At 50.8% G+C, this 18257-nt stretch overlaps 16 pseudogenes; all 16 read right to left on the bottom strand.

Annotated features, from left to right (window-relative positions):
- Positions 1 to 1028: 1028 nt before the first annotated feature.
- Positions 1029 to 1148, bottom strand: LOC130317097 (5S ribosomal RNA; annotated as a pseudogene).
- A 1094-nt stretch (positions 1149 to 2242) lies between these two features.
- LOC130352824 (5S ribosomal RNA) lies at positions 2243 to 2362 on the bottom strand (annotated as a pseudogene).
- Positions 2363 to 2848: 486 nt separating this feature from the next.
- LOC130352823 (5S ribosomal RNA) lies at positions 2849 to 2968 on the bottom strand (annotated as a pseudogene).
- Positions 2969 to 3240: 272 nt separating this feature from the next.
- On the bottom strand, positions 3241 to 3360 carry LOC130353075 (5S ribosomal RNA; annotated as a pseudogene).
- Positions 3361 to 5520: 2160 nt separating this feature from the next.
- Positions 5521 to 5640, bottom strand: LOC130317086 (5S ribosomal RNA; annotated as a pseudogene).
- Positions 5641 to 5722: 82 nt separating this feature from the next.
- LOC130334815 (5S ribosomal RNA) lies at positions 5723 to 5842 on the bottom strand (annotated as a pseudogene).
- A 1484-nt stretch (positions 5843 to 7326) lies between these two features.
- LOC130352402 (5S ribosomal RNA) lies at positions 7327 to 7446 on the bottom strand (annotated as a pseudogene).
- Positions 7447 to 7730: 284 nt separating this feature from the next.
- LOC130352991 (5S ribosomal RNA) lies at positions 7731 to 7850 on the bottom strand (annotated as a pseudogene).
- Positions 7851 to 8122: 272 nt separating this feature from the next.
- LOC130352367 (5S ribosomal RNA) lies at positions 8123 to 8242 on the bottom strand (annotated as a pseudogene).
- A 2062-nt stretch (positions 8243 to 10304) lies between these two features.
- Positions 10305 to 10424, bottom strand: LOC130352401 (5S ribosomal RNA; annotated as a pseudogene).
- A 284-nt stretch (positions 10425 to 10708) lies between these two features.
- On the bottom strand, positions 10709 to 10828 carry LOC130352990 (5S ribosomal RNA; annotated as a pseudogene).
- Positions 10829 to 11100: 272 nt separating this feature from the next.
- Positions 11101 to 11220, bottom strand: LOC130352366 (5S ribosomal RNA; annotated as a pseudogene).
- A 2050-nt stretch (positions 11221 to 13270) lies between these two features.
- LOC130352845 (5S ribosomal RNA) lies at positions 13271 to 13390 on the bottom strand (annotated as a pseudogene).
- A 591-nt stretch (positions 13391 to 13981) lies between these two features.
- On the bottom strand, positions 13982 to 14101 carry LOC130313950 (5S ribosomal RNA; annotated as a pseudogene).
- Positions 14102 to 14770: 669 nt separating this feature from the next.
- On the bottom strand, positions 14771 to 14890 carry LOC130320117 (5S ribosomal RNA; annotated as a pseudogene).
- Positions 14891 to 17567: 2677 nt separating this feature from the next.
- On the bottom strand, positions 17568 to 17687 carry LOC130350625 (5S ribosomal RNA; annotated as a pseudogene).
- Between the last annotated feature and the right edge of the window lie 570 nt (positions 17688 to 18257).

Raw genomic sequence — 18257 nt, 5'->3', positions numbered from 1 at the left:
CAATAAATATTTTTATTAATCGGAGAGGAAGGCGACAACAAAGCAAAATGTCAACGGCACCTTGGATTGCCAGCCAGTCTCCCATGCCGGTAACTGCCGGGCAGCGGTCTGCGATCTGAGGAGAGCAGGCACGTTCAGGCTTAGGATGGCCGTTGACAGCTTCACACCCTGTGTATTGTGGATTTAAGCATCAATAAATCCTTTTCCGAATCGGAGCGGAAGGCGGCAACAGATTAAAATGTCAACTGCACCCGGGATTCACAGCCAGTCTCCCATGCTGGTACTTACCAGGCCCTAAGCTGGGTAGAAGTCTGCGATCTGACGAGAGCAGGCGCGTTCAGCTTAGGATGGCCGTTGACAGCTTCACACTTTGTATACTGTGGATTTAAGTATCAATAAATAATTTTCGGACTCGTAGCAGAAACAGAGCAAAATGTCAACTCCACCCGGGATTCCCAGCCAGTACTTACCAGGCCCGAAGCTAGGTAGCAGTCTGCGATCTGACGAGAACAGGCGCATTCAGCTTAGGATGGCCGTAGACATCTTCACACCCTGTATACTGTGGATTTAAGCATCAATAAATCCTTTTCGGAATCGGAGCGTAAGGCGGCAACAGAGCAAAATGTTAACGACACCTGGGATTCCCAGCCAGTCTCCCATGCTGGTACTTTCCGAGCCCTAAGCTGGGTAGCAGTCTGCGATCTGACGAGAGCAGGCACGTTCAGCTTAGGATGGCCGTTGACAGCTTCTTGCCCTTTATACTGTGCATTTAAGCATCAATAAATCCTTTTCGGAATTGGAAACGGAAGGCGGCAACAGAGCAAAATGTCAACGGCAGCCGGGATTCCCAGCCAGTGTCCCATGCCGGTACTTACCGGGCCCTAAGATCTGTACCAGTCTGCGATCTGACAAGAGCAGGCGCGTTAAGCTTAGGATGGCCGTCGACAGCTTCACACCTTGTATACTGTGGATTTAAGCATCAATAAATTATTTTCGGAATCGGAGCGGAAAGCAGCAATAGAGCAAAATGTCAACGGCACCCGGGATTCCCAGCCAGTCTCCCATGCTGGTACTTACCGGGCCCTAAGCTGGGTAGCAGTCTGCGATCTGACGAGAGCAGGCGCGTTCAGCTTAGGATGGCCATTGACAGCTTCATGCTTTTTATACTGTGCATTTAAGCATCAATAAATCCTTTTCGGAATCGGAGAGGAAGGAGGCTACAGAGCAAAATGTCAACAACACCTGGGATTCCCAGCCAGTCTCCCATGCTGGTACTTACCGGGCCCTAAGCTGGGTAGCAGTCTGCAATCTGACGAGAGCAGGCGCGTTCAGCTTAGGATGGCCGTTGACAGCTTCACGGCCTTTATACTGTGCATTTAAGCATCAATAAATCCTTTTCCGAATCGGAGCGGAAGGCAGCAACAGATTAAAATGTCAACTGCACCCGGGATTCCCAGCCAGTCTCCCATGCTGGTACTTACCAGGCCCTAAGCTGGGTAGCAGTCTGCGATCTGACGAGAGCGGGCGCGTTCAGCTTAGGACGGCCGTTGACAGCTTCACACTTTGTATACTGTGCATTTAGGCATCAATAAATCCTTTTCGGAATCGGAACTGAAGGCAGCATAAGAGCAAAATGTCAACGGCAACCGGGATTCCACGCCAGTCTCCCATGCCAGTACTTACCGGGCCCTAAGCTGGGTAGCAGTCTGCGATGTGACGAGAGCAGGCGCGTCCAGCTTAGGATGGCCATTGACAGCTTCATGATTTTTATACTGCGCATTTAAGCATCAATAAATCCTTTTTCGGAATCGGAGCGGAAGGCGGCAACAGAGCAAAATGTCAACTGCACCCGGGATTCCCAGCCAGTCTCCCATGCCGGTACTTACTGAGCCCTAAGCTGGGTAGCAGTCTGCAATCTGACGAGAGCAGGCGCGTTCAGCTTAGGATGGCCGTTGAGAGCTTCTTGCCCTTTATACTGTGCATTTAAGCATCAATAAATCCTTTTCGGAATCGGAAACGGAAGGCGGCAACAGAGCAAAATGTCAACGGCAGCCGGGATTCCGAGCCAGTGTCCCATGCCGGTACTTACCGGGCCCTAAGATCTGTACCAGTCTGCGATCTGACAAGAGCAGGCGCGTTAAGCTTAGAATGGCCGTCGACAGCTTCACACCTTGTATACTGTGGATTTAAGCATCAATAAATTCTTTTCGGAATCGGAGCGGAAAGCAGCAATAGAGCAAAATGTTAACGGCACCCGGGATTCCCAGCCAGTCTCCCATGCTGGTACTTACCGGGCCCTAAGCTGGGTAGCAGTCTGCGATCTGACGAGAGCAGGCGCGTTCAGCTTAGGATGGCCATTGACAGCTTCATGCTTTTTATACTGTGGATTTAAGCATCAATAAATCCTTTTCGGACCGGAGCGTAAGGCGGCAACAGAGCAAAATGTTAACGACACCTGGGATTCCCAGCCAGTCTCCCATGCTGGTACTTTCCGAGCCCGAAGCTGGGTAGCAGTCTGCGATCTGACGAGAGCAGGCACGTTCAGCTTAGGATGGCCGTTTACAGCTTCTTGCCCTTTATACTGTGCATTTAAGCATCAATAAATCCTTTTCGGAATTGGAAACGGAAGGCGGCAACAGAGCAAAATGTCAACGGCAGCCGGGATTCCGAGCCAGTGTCCCATGCCGGTACTTACCGGGCCCTAAGATCTGTACCAGTCTGCGATCTGACAAGAGCAGGCGCGTTAAGCTTAGGATGGCCGTCGACAGCTTCACACCTTGTATACTGTGGATTTAAGCATCAATAAATTCTTTTCGGAATCGGAGCGGAAAGCAGCAATAGAGCAAAATGTTAACGGCACCCGGGATTCCCAGCCAGTCTCCCATGCTGGTACTTACCGGGCCCTAAGCTGGGTAGCAGTCTGCGATCTGACGAGAGCAGGCGCGTTCAGCTTAGGATGGCCATTGACAGCTTCATGCTTTTTATACTGTGCATTTAAGCATCAATAAATCCTTTTCGGAATCGGAGAGGAAGGCGGCAACAGAGCAAAATGTCAATAGCACCTTGGATTGCCAGCCAGTCTCCCATGCCTGTACTTGCCGGGCAGCAGTCTGCGATCTGACAAGAACAGGCACATTCAGCTTAGGATAGCCGTAGACGGCTTCACACCCTGTATACTGTGGATTTAAGCATCAATAAATCCTTTTCGGAATCGGAGCGGAAGGCGGCTACAGAGCAAAATGTCAACAACACCTGGGATTCCCAGTCAGTCTCCCATGCTAGTACTTACCGGGCCCTAAGCTGGGTAGCAGTCTGCGATCTGACGAGAGCAGGCGCGTTCAGCTTAGGATGGCCGTTGACAGCTTCACGCCCTTTATACTGTGCATTTAAGCATCAATAAATCCTTTTCCGAATCGGAGCGGAAGGCAGCAACAGATTAAAATGTCAACTGCACCCGGGATTCCCAGCCAGTCTCCCATGCTGGTACTTACCAGGCCCTAAGCTGGGTAGCAGTCTGCGATCTGACGAGAGCAGGCGCGTTCAGCTTCGGATGGCCGTTGACAGCTTCTCACTTTGTATACTGTGCATTTAAGCATCAATAAATCCTTTTCGGAATCGGAACTGAAGGCGGCATGAGAGCAAAATGTCAACGGCAACCGGGATTCCCAGCCAGTCTCCCATGCCAGTACTTACCGGGCCCTAAGCTGGGTAGCAGTCTGCGATGTGACGAGAGCAGGCGCGTTCAGCTTAGGATGGCCATTGACAGCTTCACGATTTTTATACTGCGCATTTAAGCATCAATAAATCCTTTTTCGGAATCGGAGCGGAAGGCGGCAACAGAGCAAAATGTCAACTGCACCCGGGATTCCCAGCCAGTCTCCCATGCCGGTACTTACTGAGCCCTAAGCTGGGTAGCAGTCTGCAATCTGACGAGAGCAGGCACGTTCAGCTTAGGATGGCTGTTGACAGCTTCTCGCCCTTTATACTGTGCATTTAGGCATCAATAAATCCTTTTCGGAATCGGAACGGAAGGCGGCAACAGAGCAAAATGTCAACGGCAGCCGAGATTCCCAGCCAGTGTCCCATGCCAGTACTTACCAGGCCCTAAGCTGGGTAGCAGTCTGCGATCTGACGAGAGCAGGCACGTTCAGCTTAAGATGGCCATTGACAGCTTCATGATTTTTATACTGTGCATTTAAGCATCAATAAATCCTTTTCGGAATCGGAACGGAAGGCGGCAACAGAGCAAAATGTCAACTGCACCCGGGATTCCCAGCCAGTCTCCCATGCCGGTACTTAATGGGCCCTAGGCTGGGTAGCAGTCTGCGATCTGACGAGAGCAGGCGCGTTCAGCTTAGGATGGCCATTGACAGCTTCATGCTTTTTATACTGTGCATTTAAGCATCAATAAATCCTTTTCGGAATCGGAACGGAAGGCGGCAACAGAGCATAATGTCAACTGCACCCGGGATTCCCAGGTGCATTTAAGCATCAATAAATATTTTTATTAATCGGAGAGGAAGGCGGCAACAAAGCAAAATGTCAACGGCACCTTGGATTGCCAGCCAGTCTCCCATGCCGGTAACTGCCGGGCAGCGGTCTGCGATCTGAGGAGAGCAGGCACGTTCAGGCTTAGGATGGCCGTTGACAGCTTCACACCCTGTGTATTGTGGATTTAAGCATCAATAAATCCTTTTCCGAATCGGAGCGGAAGGCGGTAACAGATTAAAATGTCAACTGCACCCGGGATTCCCAGCCAGTCTCCCATGCTGGTACTTACCAGGCCCTAAGCTGGGTAGAAGTCTGCGATCTGACGAGAGCAGGCGCGTTCAGCTTAGGATGGCCGTTGACAGCTTCACACTTTGTATACTGTGGATTTAAGTATCAATAAATAATTTTCGGACTCGTAGCAGAAACAGAGCAAAATGTCAACTCCACCCGGGATTCCCAGCCAGTACTTACCAGGCCCGAAGCTAGGTAGCAGTCTGCGATCTGACGAGAACAGGCGCATTCAGCTTAGGATGGCCGTAGACATCTTCACACCCTGTATAGTGTGGATTTAAGCATCAATAAATCCTTTTCGGAATCGGAGCGTAAGGCGGCAACAGAGCAAAATGTCAACGACACCTGGGATTCCCAGCCAGTCTCCCATGCTGGTACTTTCCGAGCCCTAAGCTGGGTAGCAGTCTGCGATCTGACGAGAGCAGGCACGTTCAGCTTAGGATGGCCGTTGACAGCTTCTTGCCCTTTATACTGTGCATTTAAGCATCAATAAATCCTTTTCGGAATTGGAAACGGAAGGCGGCAACAGAGCAAAATGTCAACGGCAGCCGGGATTCCCAGCCAGTGTCCCATGCCGGTACTTACCGGGCCCTAAGATCTGTACCAGTCTGCGATCTGACAAGAGCAGGCGCGTTAAGCTTAGGATGGCCGTCGACAGCTTCACACCTTGTATACTGTGGATTTAAGCATCAATAAATTATTTTCGGAATCGGAGCGGAAAGCAGCAATAGAGCAAAATGTCAACGGCACCCGGGATTCCCAGCCAGTCTCCCATGCTGGTACTTACCGGGCCCTAAGCTGGGTAGCAGTCTGCGATCTGACGAGAGCAGGCGCGTTCAGCTTAGGATGGCCATTGACAGCTTCATGCTTTTTATACTGTGCATTTAAGCATCAATAAATCCTTTTCGGAATCGGAGAGGAAGGCGGCTACAGAGCAAAATGTCAACAACACCTGGGATTCCCAGCCAGTCTCCCATGCTGGTACTTACCGGGCCCTAAGCTGGGTAGCTGTCTGCAATCTGACGAGAACAGGCGCATTCAGCTTAGGATGGCCGTTGACAGCTTCACGCCCTTTATACTGTGCATTTATGCATCAATAAATCCTTTTCCGAATCGGAGCGGAAGGCAGCAACAGATTAAAATGTCAACTGCACCCGGGATTCCCAGCCAGTCTCCCATGCTGGTACTTACCAGGCCCTAAGCTGGGTAGCAGTCTGCGATCTGACGAGAGCAGGCGCGTTCAGCTTATGATGGCCGTTGACAGCTTCACACTTTGTATACTGTGCATTTAGGCATCAATAAATCCTTTTCGGAATCGGAACTGAAGGCAGCATAAGAGCAAAATGTCAACGGCAACCGGGATTCCCAGCCAGTCTCCCATGCCAGTACTTACCGGGCCCTAAGCTGGGTAGCAGTCTGCGATGTGACGAGAGCAGGCGCGTCCAGCTTAGGATGGCCATTGACAGCTTCATGATTTTTGTACTGCGCATTTAAGCATCAATAAATCCTTTTTCGGAATCGGAGCGGAAGGCGGCAACAGAGCAAAATGTCAACTGCACCCGGGATTCCCAGCCAGTCTCCCATGCCGGTACTTACTGAGCCCTAAGCTGGGTAGCAGTCTGCAATCTGACGAGAGCAGGCGCGTTCAGCTTAGGATGGCCGTTGACAGCTTCTCTCCCTTTATACTGTGCATTTAGGCATCAATAAATCCTTTTCGGAATCGGAACGGAAGGCGGCAACAGAGCAAAATGTCAACGGCAGCCGGGATTCCCAGCCAGTGTCCCATGCCAGTACTTACCAGGCCCTAAGCTGGGTAGCAGTCTGCGATCTGACGAGAGCAGGCGCGTTCAGCTTAGGATGGTCATTGACAGCTTCATGCTTTTTATACTGTGCATTTAAGCATCAATAAATCCTTTTCGGAATCGGAACGGAAGGCGGCAACAGAGCAAAATGTCAACTACACCCGGGATTCCCAGCCAGTCTCCCATGCCGGTACTTAATGGGCCCTAGGCTGGGTAGCAGTCTGCGATCTGACGAGAGCAGGCGCGTTCAGCTTAGGATGGCCGTTGACATCTTCACGCCTTGTATACTGTGGATTTAAGCATCAATAAATATTTTTATTAATCGGAGAGGAAGGCGGCAACAAAGCAAAATGTCAACGGCACCTTGGATTGCCAGCCAGTCTCCCATGCCGGTAACTGCCGGGCAGCAGTCTGCGATCTGAGGAGAGCAGGCACGTTCAGGCTTAGGATGGCCGTTGACAGCTTCACACCCTGTGTATTGTGGATTTAAGCATCAATAAATCCTTTTCCGAATCGGAGCGGAAGGCGGCAACAGATTAAAGTGTCAACTGCACCCGGGATTCCCAGAAAGTCTCCCATGCTGGTACTTACCAGGCCCTAAGCTGGGTAACAGTCTGCGATCTGACAAGAACAGGCGCATTCAGCTTAGGATGGCCGTAGACATCTTCACACCCTGTATACTGTGGATTTAAGCATCAATAAATCGTAAGCGTAAGGAGCGTAAGGCGGCAACAGAGCAAAAGGTCAACTGCACCTGGGATTCCCAGCCAGTCTCCCATGCTGGTACTTACCGGGCCCTAAGCTGGGTAGCAGTCTGCGATCTGACGAGAGCAGGCACGTTCAGCTTAGGATGGCCGTTGACAGCTTCTCGCCCTTTATACTGTGCATTTAAGCATCAATAAATCCTTTTCGGAATCGGAAACGGAAGGCGGCAACAGAGCAAAATGTCAACGGCAGCCGGGATTCCCAGCCAGTGTCCCATGCCGGTACTTACCGGCCCAAAGATCTGTACCAGTCTGCGATCTGACAAGAGCAGGCGCGTTAAGCTTAGGATGGCCGTCGACAGCTTCACACCTTGTATACTGTGGATTTAAGCATCAATAAATTCTTTTCGGAATCGGAGCGGAAGGCAGCAATAGAGCAAAATGTCAACGGCACCCGGGATTCCCAGCCAGTCTCCCATGCCAGTACTTACCAGGCCCTAAGCTGGGTAGCAGTCTGCGATCTGACGAGAGCAGGCGCGTTCAGCTTAGGACAGCCATTGACAGCTTCATGCTTTTTATACTGTGCATTTAAGCATCAATAAATCCTTTTCGGAATCGGAGAGGAAGGCAGCAACAGAGCAAAATGTCAATAGCACCTTGGATTGCCAGCCAGTCTCCCATGCCCGTACTTGCTGGGCAGCAGTCTGCGATCTGACAACAACAGGCACATTCAGCTTAGGATAGCCGTAGACGGCTTCACACCCTCTATACTGTGGATTTAAGTATCAATAAATCCTTTTCGGAATCGGAGCGGAAGGCGGCTACAGAGCAAAATGTCAACAACACCTGGGATTCCCAGCCAGTCTCCCATGCTGGTACCTACCGGGCCCTAAGCTGGGTAGCAGTCTGCGATCTGACGAGAGCAGGCGCGTTCAGCTTAGGATGGCCGTTGACAGCTTCACGCCCTTTATACTGTGGATTTAAGCATCAATAAATCCTTTTCGGAATCGGAGCGGAAGGCGGCAACAGATTAAAATGTCAACTGCACCCGGAATTCCCAGCCAGTCTCCCATGCTGGTACTTACCAGGCCCTAAGCTGGGTATCAGTCTGCGATCTGACGAGAGCAGGCGCATTCAGCTTAGGATGGCCGTTGACAGGTTCACACTTTGTATACTGTGCATTTAAGCATCAATAAATCCTTTTCGGAATCGGAACGGAAGGCGGCAACAGAGCAAAATGTCAACGGCAGCCGGGATTCCCAGCCAGTGTCCCATGCCGGTACTTACCGGGCCCTAAGATCTGTACCAGTCTGCGATCTGACGAGAGCAGGCGCGTTAAGCTTAGGATGGCCGTTGACAGCTTCACACCTTGTATACTGTGGATTTAAGCATCAATAAATTCTTTTCGGAATCGGAGCGGAAGGCAGCAATAGAGCAAAATGTCAATGGCAACCGGTATTCCCAGCCAGTCTCCCATGCCAGTACTTACCGGGCCCTAAGCTGGGTAGCAGTCTGCAATCTGACGAGAGCAGGTGCGTTCAGCTTAGGATGGCCATTGACAGCTTCATTCTTTTTATACTGTGCATTTAAGCATCAATAAATCCTTTTCGGAATCGGAACGGAAGGCGGCAACAGAGCAAAATGTCAACTGCACCCAGATTCCCAGCCAGTCTCCCATGCCGGTACTTACTGGGCCCTAAGCTGGGTAGCGGTCTGACGAGAGCAGGCGCGTTCAGCTTAGGATGGCCGTTGACATCTTCATGCTTTGTATATTGTGGATTTAAGCATCAATAAATATTTTTATTAATCGGAGAGGAAGGCGGCAACAGAGCAAAATGTCAATGGCACCTTGTATTGCCAGCCAGTCTCCCATGCCGGTAACTGCCGGGCAGCAGTCTGTGATCTGAGGAGAGCAGGCACGTTCAGGCTTAGGATGGCCGTTGACAGCTTCACACCCTGTGTACTGTGGATTTAAGCATCAATAAATCCTTTTCCGAATCGGAGCGGAAGGCGGCAACAGATTAAAATGTCAACTGCACCCGGGATTCCCAGCCAGTCTCCCATGCTGGTACTTACCAGGCCCTAAGCTGGGTAGAAGTCTGCGATCTGACGAGAGCAGGCGCGTTCAGCTTAGGATGGCCGTTGACAGCTTCACACTTTGTGTACTGTGGATTTAAGCATCAATAAATAATTTTCGGAATCGGAGCAGAAACAGAGCAAAATGTCAACTGCACCCGGGATTCCCAGCCAGTCTCCCATGCTGGTACTTACCAGGCCCGAAGCTGGGAAGCAGTCTGCGATCTGACGAGAGCAGGCGCGTTCAGCTTAGGATGGCCATTGAAAGCTTCTTGCTTTTTATACTGTGCATTTAAGCATCAATAAATCCTTTTCGGAATCGTAGAGGAAGGCGGCAACAGAGCAAAATGTCAATAGCACCTTGGATTGCCAGCCAGTCTCCCATGCCCGTACTTGCCGGGCAGCAGTCTGCGATCTGACAAGAACAGGCACATTCAGCTTAGGATAGCCGTAGGCGGCTTCACACCCTGTATACTGTGGATTTAAGCATCAATAAATCCTTTTCGGAATCGGAGCGGAAGGCGGCTACAGAGCAAAATGTCAACAACACCTGGGATTCCCAGCCAGTCTCCCATGCTGGTACTTACCGGGCCTAAGCTGGGTAGCAGTCTGCGATCTGAGGAGAGCAGGCACGTTCAGGCTTAGGATGGCCGTTGACAGCTTCACACCCTGTGTATTGTGGATTTAAGCATCAATAAATCCTTTTCCGAATCGGAGCGGAAGGCGGCAACAGATTAAAGTGTCAACTGCACCCGGGATTCCCAGAAAGTCTCCCATGCTGGTACTTACCAGGCCCTAAGCTGGGTAACAGTCTGCGATCTGACAAGAACAGGCGCATTCAGCTTAGGATGGCCGTAGACATCTTCACACCCTGTATACTGTGGATTTAAGCATCAATAAATCGTAAGCGTAAGGAGCGTAAGGCGGCAACAGAGCAAAAGGTCAACTGCACCTGGGATTCCCAGCCAGTCTCCCATGCTGGTACTTACCGGGCCCTAAGCTGGGTAGCAGTCTGCGATCTGACGAGAGCAGGCACGTTCAGCTTAGGATGGCCGTTGACAGCTTCTCGCCCTTTATACTGTGCATTTAAGCATCAATAAATCCTTTTCGGAATCGGAAACGGAAGGCGGCAACAGAGCAAAATGTCAACGGCAGCCGGGATTCCCAGCCAGTGTCCCATGCCGGTACTTACCGGCCCAAAGATCTGTACCAGTCTGCGATCTGACAAGAGCAGGCGCGTTAAGCTTAGGATGGCCGTCGACAGCTTCACACCTTGTATACTGTGGATTTAAGCATCAATAAATTCTTTTCGGAATCGGAGCGGAAGGCAGCAATAGAGCAAAATGTCAACGGCACCCGGGATTCCCAGCCAGTCTCCCATGCCAGTACTTACCAGGCCCTAAGCTGGGTAGCAGTCTGCGATCTGACGAGAGCAGGCGCGTTCAGCTTAGGACAGCCATTGACAGCTTCATGTTTTTTATACTGTGCATTTAAGCATCAATAAATCCTTTTCGGAATCGGAGAGGAAGGCAGCAACAGAGCAAAATGTCAATAGCACCTTGGATTGCCAGCCAGTCTCCCATGCCCGTACTTGCTGGGCAGCAGTCTGCGATCTGACAACAACAGGCACATTCAGCTTAGGATAGCCGTAGACGGCTTCACACCCTCTATACTGTGGATTTAAGTATCAATAAATCCTTTTCGGAATCGGAGCGGAAGGCGGCTACAGAGCAAAATGTCAACAACACCTGGGATTCCCAGCCAGTCTCCCATGCTGGTACCTACCGGGCCCTAAGCTGGGTAGCAGTCTGCGATCTGACGAGAGCAGGCGCGTTCAGCTTAGGATGGCCGTTGACAGCTTCACGCCCTTTATACTGTGGATTTAAGCATCAATAAATCCTTTTCGGAATCGGAGCGGAAGGCGGCAACAGATTAAAATGTCAACTGCACCCGGAATTCCCAGCCAGTCTCCCATGCTGGTACTTACCAGGCCCTAAGCTGGGTATCAGTCTGCGATCTGACGAGAGCAGGCGCATTCAGCTTAGGATGGCCGTTGACAGGTTCACACTTTGTATACTGTGCATTTAAGCATCAATAAATCCTTTTCGGAATCGGAACGGAAGGCGGCAACAGAGCAAAATGTCAACGGCAGCCGGGATTCCCAGCCAGTGTCCCATGCCGGTACTTACCGGGCCCTAAGATCTGTACCAGTCTGCGATCTGACGAGAGCAGGCGCGTTAAGCTTAGGATGGCCGTTGACAGCTTCACACCTTGTATACTGTGGATTTAAGCATCAATAAATTCTTTTCGGAATCGGAGCGGAAGGCAGCAATAGAGCAAAATGTCAATGGCAACCGGTATTCCCAGCCAGTCTCCCATGCCAGTACTTACCGGGCCCTAAGCTGGGTAGCAGTCTGCAATCTGACGAGAGCAGGTGCGTTCAGCTTAGGATGGCCATTGACAGCTTCATTCTTTTTATACTGTGCATTTAAGCATCAATAAATCCTTTTCGGAATCGGAACGGAAGGCGGCAACAGAGCAAAATGTCAACTGCACCCAGATTCCCAGCCAGTCTCCCATGCCGGTACTTACTGGGCCCTAAGCTGGGTAGCGGTCTGACGAGAGCAGGCGCGTTCAGCTTAGGATGGCCGTTGACATCTTCATGCTTTGTATATTGTGGATTTAAGCATCAATAAATATTTTTATTAATCGGAGAGGAAGGCGGCAACAGAGCAAAATGTCAATGGCACCTTGTATTGCCAGCCAGTCTCCCATGCCGGTAACTGCCGGGCAGCAGTCTGTGATCTGAGGAGAGCAGGCACGTTCAGGCTTAGGATGGCCGTTGACAGCTTCACACCCTGTGTACTGTGGATTTAAGCATCAATAAATCCTTTTCCGAATCGGAGCGGAAGGCGGCAACAGATTAAAATGTCAACTGCACCCGGGATTCCCAGCCAGTCTCCCATGCTGGTACTTACCAGGCCCTAAGCTGGGTAGAAGTCTGCGATCTGACGAGAGCAGGCGCGTTCAGCTTAGGATGGCCGTTGACAGCTTCACACTTTGTGTACTGTGGATTTAAGCATCAATAAATAATTTTCGGAATCGGAGCAGAAACAGAGCAAAATGTCAACTGCACCCGGGATTCCCAGCCAGTCTCCCATGCTGGTACTTACCAGCCCCGAAGCTGGGTAGCAGTCTGCGATCTGACGAGAGCAGGCGCGTTCAGCTTAGGATGGCCGTTGACAGCTTCACACTTTGTATACTGTGTATACTGTGGATTTAAGCATCAATAAATAATTTTCGGAATCGGAGCAGAAACAGAGCAAAATGTCAACTGCACCCGGGATTCCCAGCCAGTCTCCCATGCTGGTACTTACCAGCCCCGAAGCTGGGTAGGAGTCTGCGATCTGACGAGAACAGGCGCATTCAGCTTAGGATGGTCGTAGCCATCTTCACACCCTGTATACTGTGGATTTAAGCATCAATAAATCCTTTTCGGAATCGTAGCGGAAGGCGGCAACAGAGCAAAATGTCAACGACACCTGGGATTCCCAGCCAGTCTCCCATGCTGGTACTTTCCGGGCCCTAAACTGGGTAGCAGTCTGCGAACTGACGAGAGCAGGCACGTTCAGCTTAGGATGGCCGTTGACAGCTTCTTGCCCTTTATACTGTGCATTTAAGCATCAATAAATCCTTTTCGGAATCGGAAACGGAAACGGAAGGCGGCAACAGAGCAAAATGTCAACGGCAGCCGGGATTCCCAGCCAGTGTCCCATGCCGGTACTTACCGGGCCCTAAGATCTGTACCAGTCTGCGATCTGACGAGAGCAGGCGCGTTAAGCTTAGGATGGCCGTCGACAGCTTCACACCTTGTATACTGTGGATTTAAGCATCAATGAAGCAAAATGTCAATGGCACCCGGGATTCCCAGCCAGTCTCCCATGCCAGTACTTACCAGGCCCTAAGCTGGGTAGCAGTCTGCAATCTGATGAGAGCAGGCACGTTCAGCTTAGGATGGCCATTGACAGCTTCTTGCCCTTTATACTGTGCATTTAAGCATCAATAAATCCTTTTCGGAATCGGAGAGGAAGGCGGCAACAGAGCAAAATGTCAATAGCACCTTGGATTGCTAGCCAGTCTCCCATGCCGGTACTTGCCGGGCAGCAGTCTGCCGCCTTTCGGAATCGAAGCGGAAGGCGGCTACAGAGCAAAATGTCAGCAATACCTGGGATTCCCAGCCAGTCTCCCATGCTGGTACTTACCAGGCCCGAAGCTGGGTAGCAGTCTGCGATCTGACGAGAACAGGCGCATTCAGCTTAGGAAGGCCGTAGACATCTTCACACCCTGTATACTGTGGATTTAAGCATCAATAAATCCTTTTCGGAATCGGAACGGAAGGCGGCAACAGAACAAAATGTCAACGACACCTGGGATTCCCAGCCAGTCTCCCATGCTGGTACTTACTGGGCCCTAAGCTGGGTAGCAGTCTGCGATCTGACGAGAGCAGGCACGTTAAGCTTAGGATGGCCGTTGACAGCTTCTTGCCCTTTATACTGTGCATTTAAGCATCAATAAATCCTTTTCGGAATCGGAACGGAAGGCGGCAACAGAACAAAATGTCAACGACACCTGGGATTCCCAGCCAGTCTCCCATGCTGGTACTTACCGGGCCCTAAGCTGGGTAGCAGTCTGCGATCTGACGAGAGCAGGCGCGTTCAGCTTAGGATGGCCGTTGACAGCTTCAAACTTTGTATACTGTGCATTTAAGCATCAATAAATAATTTTCGGAATCGGAGCAGAAACATAGCAAAATGTCAACAGCAGCAGGGATTCCCAGCCAGTCTCCCATGCTGGTACTTACCAGGCCCGAAGCTGGGTAGCAGTCTGCGATCTGACGAGAACAGGCGCATTCAGCTTAGGAAGGCCGTAGACATCTTCACACCCTGTATACTGTGGATTTAAGCATCAATAAATCCTTTTCGGAATCGGAACGGAAGGCGGCAACAGAACAAAATGTCAACGACACCTGGGATTCCCAGCCAGTCTCCCATGCTGGTACTTACTGGGCCCTAAGCTGGGTAGCAGTCTGCGATCTGACGAGAGCAGGCACGTTTAGCTTAGGATGGCCGTTGACAGCTTCTTGCCCTTTATACTGTGCATTTAAGCATCAATAAATCCTTTTCGGAATCGGAGAGGAAGGCGGCAACAGAGCAAAATGTCAATAGCACCTTGGATTGCTAGCCAGTCTCCCATGCCGGTACTTGCCGGGCAGCAGTCTGCGATCTGACAAGAACAGGCACATTCAGCTTAGGATAGCCGTAGACGGCTTCACACCCTGTGTACTGTGGATTTAAGCATCAATAAATAATTTTCGGAATCGGAGCGGAAGGCGGCTACAGAGCAAAATGTCAACAACACCTGGGATTCCCAGCCAGTCTCCCATGCTGGTACTTACCGGGCCCTAAGCTGGGTAGCAGTCTGCGATCTGACGAGAGCAGGCGCGTTCAGCTTAGGATGGCCGTTGACAGCTTCACACTTTGTATACTGTGTATACTGTGGATTTAAGCATAAATAAATAATTTTCTGAATCGGAGTAGAAACAGAGCAAAATGTCAACTGCACCCGGGATTCCCAGCCAGTCTCCCATGCTGGTACTTACCAGCCCCGAAGCTGGGTAGGAGTCTGCGATCTGACGAGAACAGGCGCATTCAGCTTAGGATGGTCGTAGACATCTTCACACCCTGTATACTGTGGATTTAAGCATCAATAAATCCTTTTCGGAATTGGAGCGGAAGGCGGCAACAGAGCAAAATGTCAACGACACCTGGGATTCCCAGCCAGTCTCCCATGCTGGTACTTACCGGGCCCTAAACTGGGTAGCAGTCTGCAATCTGACGAGAGCAGGCGCGTTCAGCTTATTAAGGCCGTTGACAGCTTCTCGCCCTTTATACTGTGCACTTAAGCATCAATAAATCCTTTTCGGAATTGGAAACGGAAGGCGGCAACAGAGCAAAATGTCAACGGCAGCCGGGATTCCCAGCCAGTGTCCCATGCCGGTACTTACCGGGCCCTAAGATCTGTACCTGTCTGCGATCTGACAAGAGCAGGCGCGTTAAGCTTAGGATGGCCGTCGACAGCTTCACACTTTGTATACTGTGGATTTAAGCATCAATAAATTCTTTTCGGAATCGGAGCGGAAGGCAGCAATAGAGCAAAATGTCAACGGCACCTGGGATTCCAAGCCAGTCTCCCCTGCCAGTACTTACCGGGCCCTAAGCTGGGTAGCAGTCTGCGATCTGACGAGAGCAGGCGCGTTCAGCTTAGGATGGCCGTTGACAGCTTCATGCTTTTTATACTGTGCATTTAAGCATCAGTAAATCCTTTTCGGAATCGGAGAGGAAGGCGGCAACAGAGCAAAATGTCAACTGCACCCGGGATTCCCAGCCAGTCTCCCATGCCGGTACTTACTGGGCCCTAAGGTGGGTAGCAGTCTGCGATCTGACGAGAGCAGGCGCGTTAAGCTTAGGATGGCCGTCGACAGCTTCACACCTTGTATACTGTGGATTTAAGCATCAATAAATTCTTTTCGGAATCGGAGCGGAAGGCAGCAATAGAGCAAAATGTCAACGGCACCCGGGATTCCCAGCCAGTCTCCCATGCCAGTACTTACTGGGCCCTAATCTGGGTAGCAGTCTGCGATCTGACGAGAGCAGGCGCGTTGAGATTAGGATGGCCATTGACAGCTTCATGCTTTTTATACTGTGCATTTAAGCATCAATAAATCCTTTTCGGAATCGGAGAGGAAGGCGGCAACAGAGCAAAATGTCAATAGCACCTTGGATTGCCAGCCAGTCTCCCGTGCCCGTACTTGCCGGGCAGCAGTCTGCGATCTGACAAGAACAGGCACATTCAGCTTAGGATAGCCGTAGATGGCTTCACACCCTGTATACTGTGGATTTAAGCATCAATAAATCCTTTTCGGAATCGGAGCGGAAGGCGGCTACAGAGCAAAATGTCAACAACACCTGGGATTCCCAGCCAGTCTCCCATGCTGGTACTTACCGGGCCCTAAGCTAGGTAGCAGTCTGCGATCTGACGAGAGCAGGCACGATCAGCTTAGGATGGCCGTTGACAGCTTCACGCCCTTTATACTGTGCGTTTAAGCATCAATAAATCATTTTCCGAATAGGAGCGGAAGGCGGCAACAGAGCAAAATGTCAACTGCACCCAGGATTCCCAGCCAGTCTCCCATGCCGGTACTTACTGGGCCCTAAGCTGGGTAGCAGTCTGCGATCTGACGAGAGCAGGCGCGTTCAGCTTAGGATGGCCGTTGACATCTTTACGCCTTGTATATTGTGGATTTAAGCATCAATAAATATTTTTATTAATCGGAGAAGAAGGCGGCAACAGAGCAAAATGTCAATGGCACCTTGGATTGCCAGCCAGTCTCCCATGCCGGTATCTGCCGGGCAGCAGTCTGCGATCTGAGGACAGCAGGCACGTTCAGGCTTAGGATGGCCGTTGACAGCTTCACACCCTGTATATTGTGGATTTAAGCATCAATAGATCCTTTTCCGAATTGGATCGGAAGGCGGCAACAGATTAAAATGTCAACTTCACCCGGGATTCCCAGCCAGTCTCCCATGCTGGTACTTACCAGGCCCTAAGCTGGGTAGCAGTCTGCGATCTGACGAGAGCAGGCGCGTTCAGCTTAGGATGGCCATTGACAGCTTCATGCTTTTTATACTGTGCATTTAAGCATCAATAAATCATTTTCGGAATCAGAACGGAAGGCGGCAACAGAGCAAAATGTCAACTGCACTCGGGATTCCCAGCCAGTCACCCATGCCGGTACTTACTGGGCCCTAAGCTGGGTAGCAGTCTGCGATCTGATGAGAGCAGGCGCGTTCAGCTTAGGATGGCCGTTGACATCTTCACGCCTTGTAAATTGTGGATTTAAGCATCAATAAATATTTTTATTAATCGGAGAGGAAGGCGGCAACAGAGCAAAATGTCAATGGCACCTTGGATTGCCAGCCAGTCTCCCATGCCGTTAACTGCCGGGCAGCAGTCTGCGACCTGAGGAGAGCAGGCACGTTCAGGCTTAGGATGGCCGTTGACAGCTTCACACCCTGTATATTGTGGATTTAAGCATCAATAAATCCTTTTCCGAATCGGAGCGGAAGGCGGCAACAGATTAAAATGTCAACTGCACCCGGGATTCCCAGCCAGTCTCCCATGCTGGTACTTACCAGGCCCTAAGCTGGGTAGCAGTCTGCGATCTGACGAGAGCAGGCGCGTTCAGCTTAGGATGGCCGTTGACAGCTTCACACTTTGTATACTGTGGATTTAAGCATCAATAAATAATTTTCGGAATCGGAGCAGAAACAGAGCAAAATGTCAACTGCACCCGGGATTCCCAGTCAGTCTCCCATGCTGGTACTTACCAGGTCCGAAGCTGGGTAGCAGTCTGCGATCTGATGAGAACAGGCGCATTCAGCTTAGGATGGCCAAAGACATCTTCATGCCCTGTATACTGTGGATTTAAGCATCAATAAATCCTTTTCGGAATCGGAACGGAAGGCGGCAACAGAGCAAAATGTCAACGGCAGCCGGGATTCCCAGCCAGTGTCCCATGCCGGTACTTACCGGGCCCTAAGATCTGTACCAGTCTGCGATCTGACGAGAGCAGGCGCGTTAAGCTTAGGATGGCCGTCGACAGCTTCACACCTTGTATACTGTGGATTTAAGCATCAATAAATTCTTTTCGGAATCGGATCGGAAGGCAGCAATAGAGCAAAATGTCAACGGCACCTGGGAATCCCAGCCAGTCTCCCATGCCAGTACTTACCGGGCCCTAAGCTGGGTAGCAGTCTGCAATCTGACGAGAGCA

The sequence above is a fragment of the Hyla sarda genome, chromosome 1 (assembly GCF_029499605.1).
Source record: "Hyla sarda isolate aHylSar1 chromosome 1, aHylSar1.hap1, whole genome shotgun sequence".
Lineage (NCBI taxonomy): Eukaryota > Metazoa > Chordata > Amphibia > Anura > Hylidae > Hyla > Hyla sarda.
Note: the sequence above shows the minus strand (reverse complement) of the source record. Positions and strands in the feature narration are given on the sequence as shown.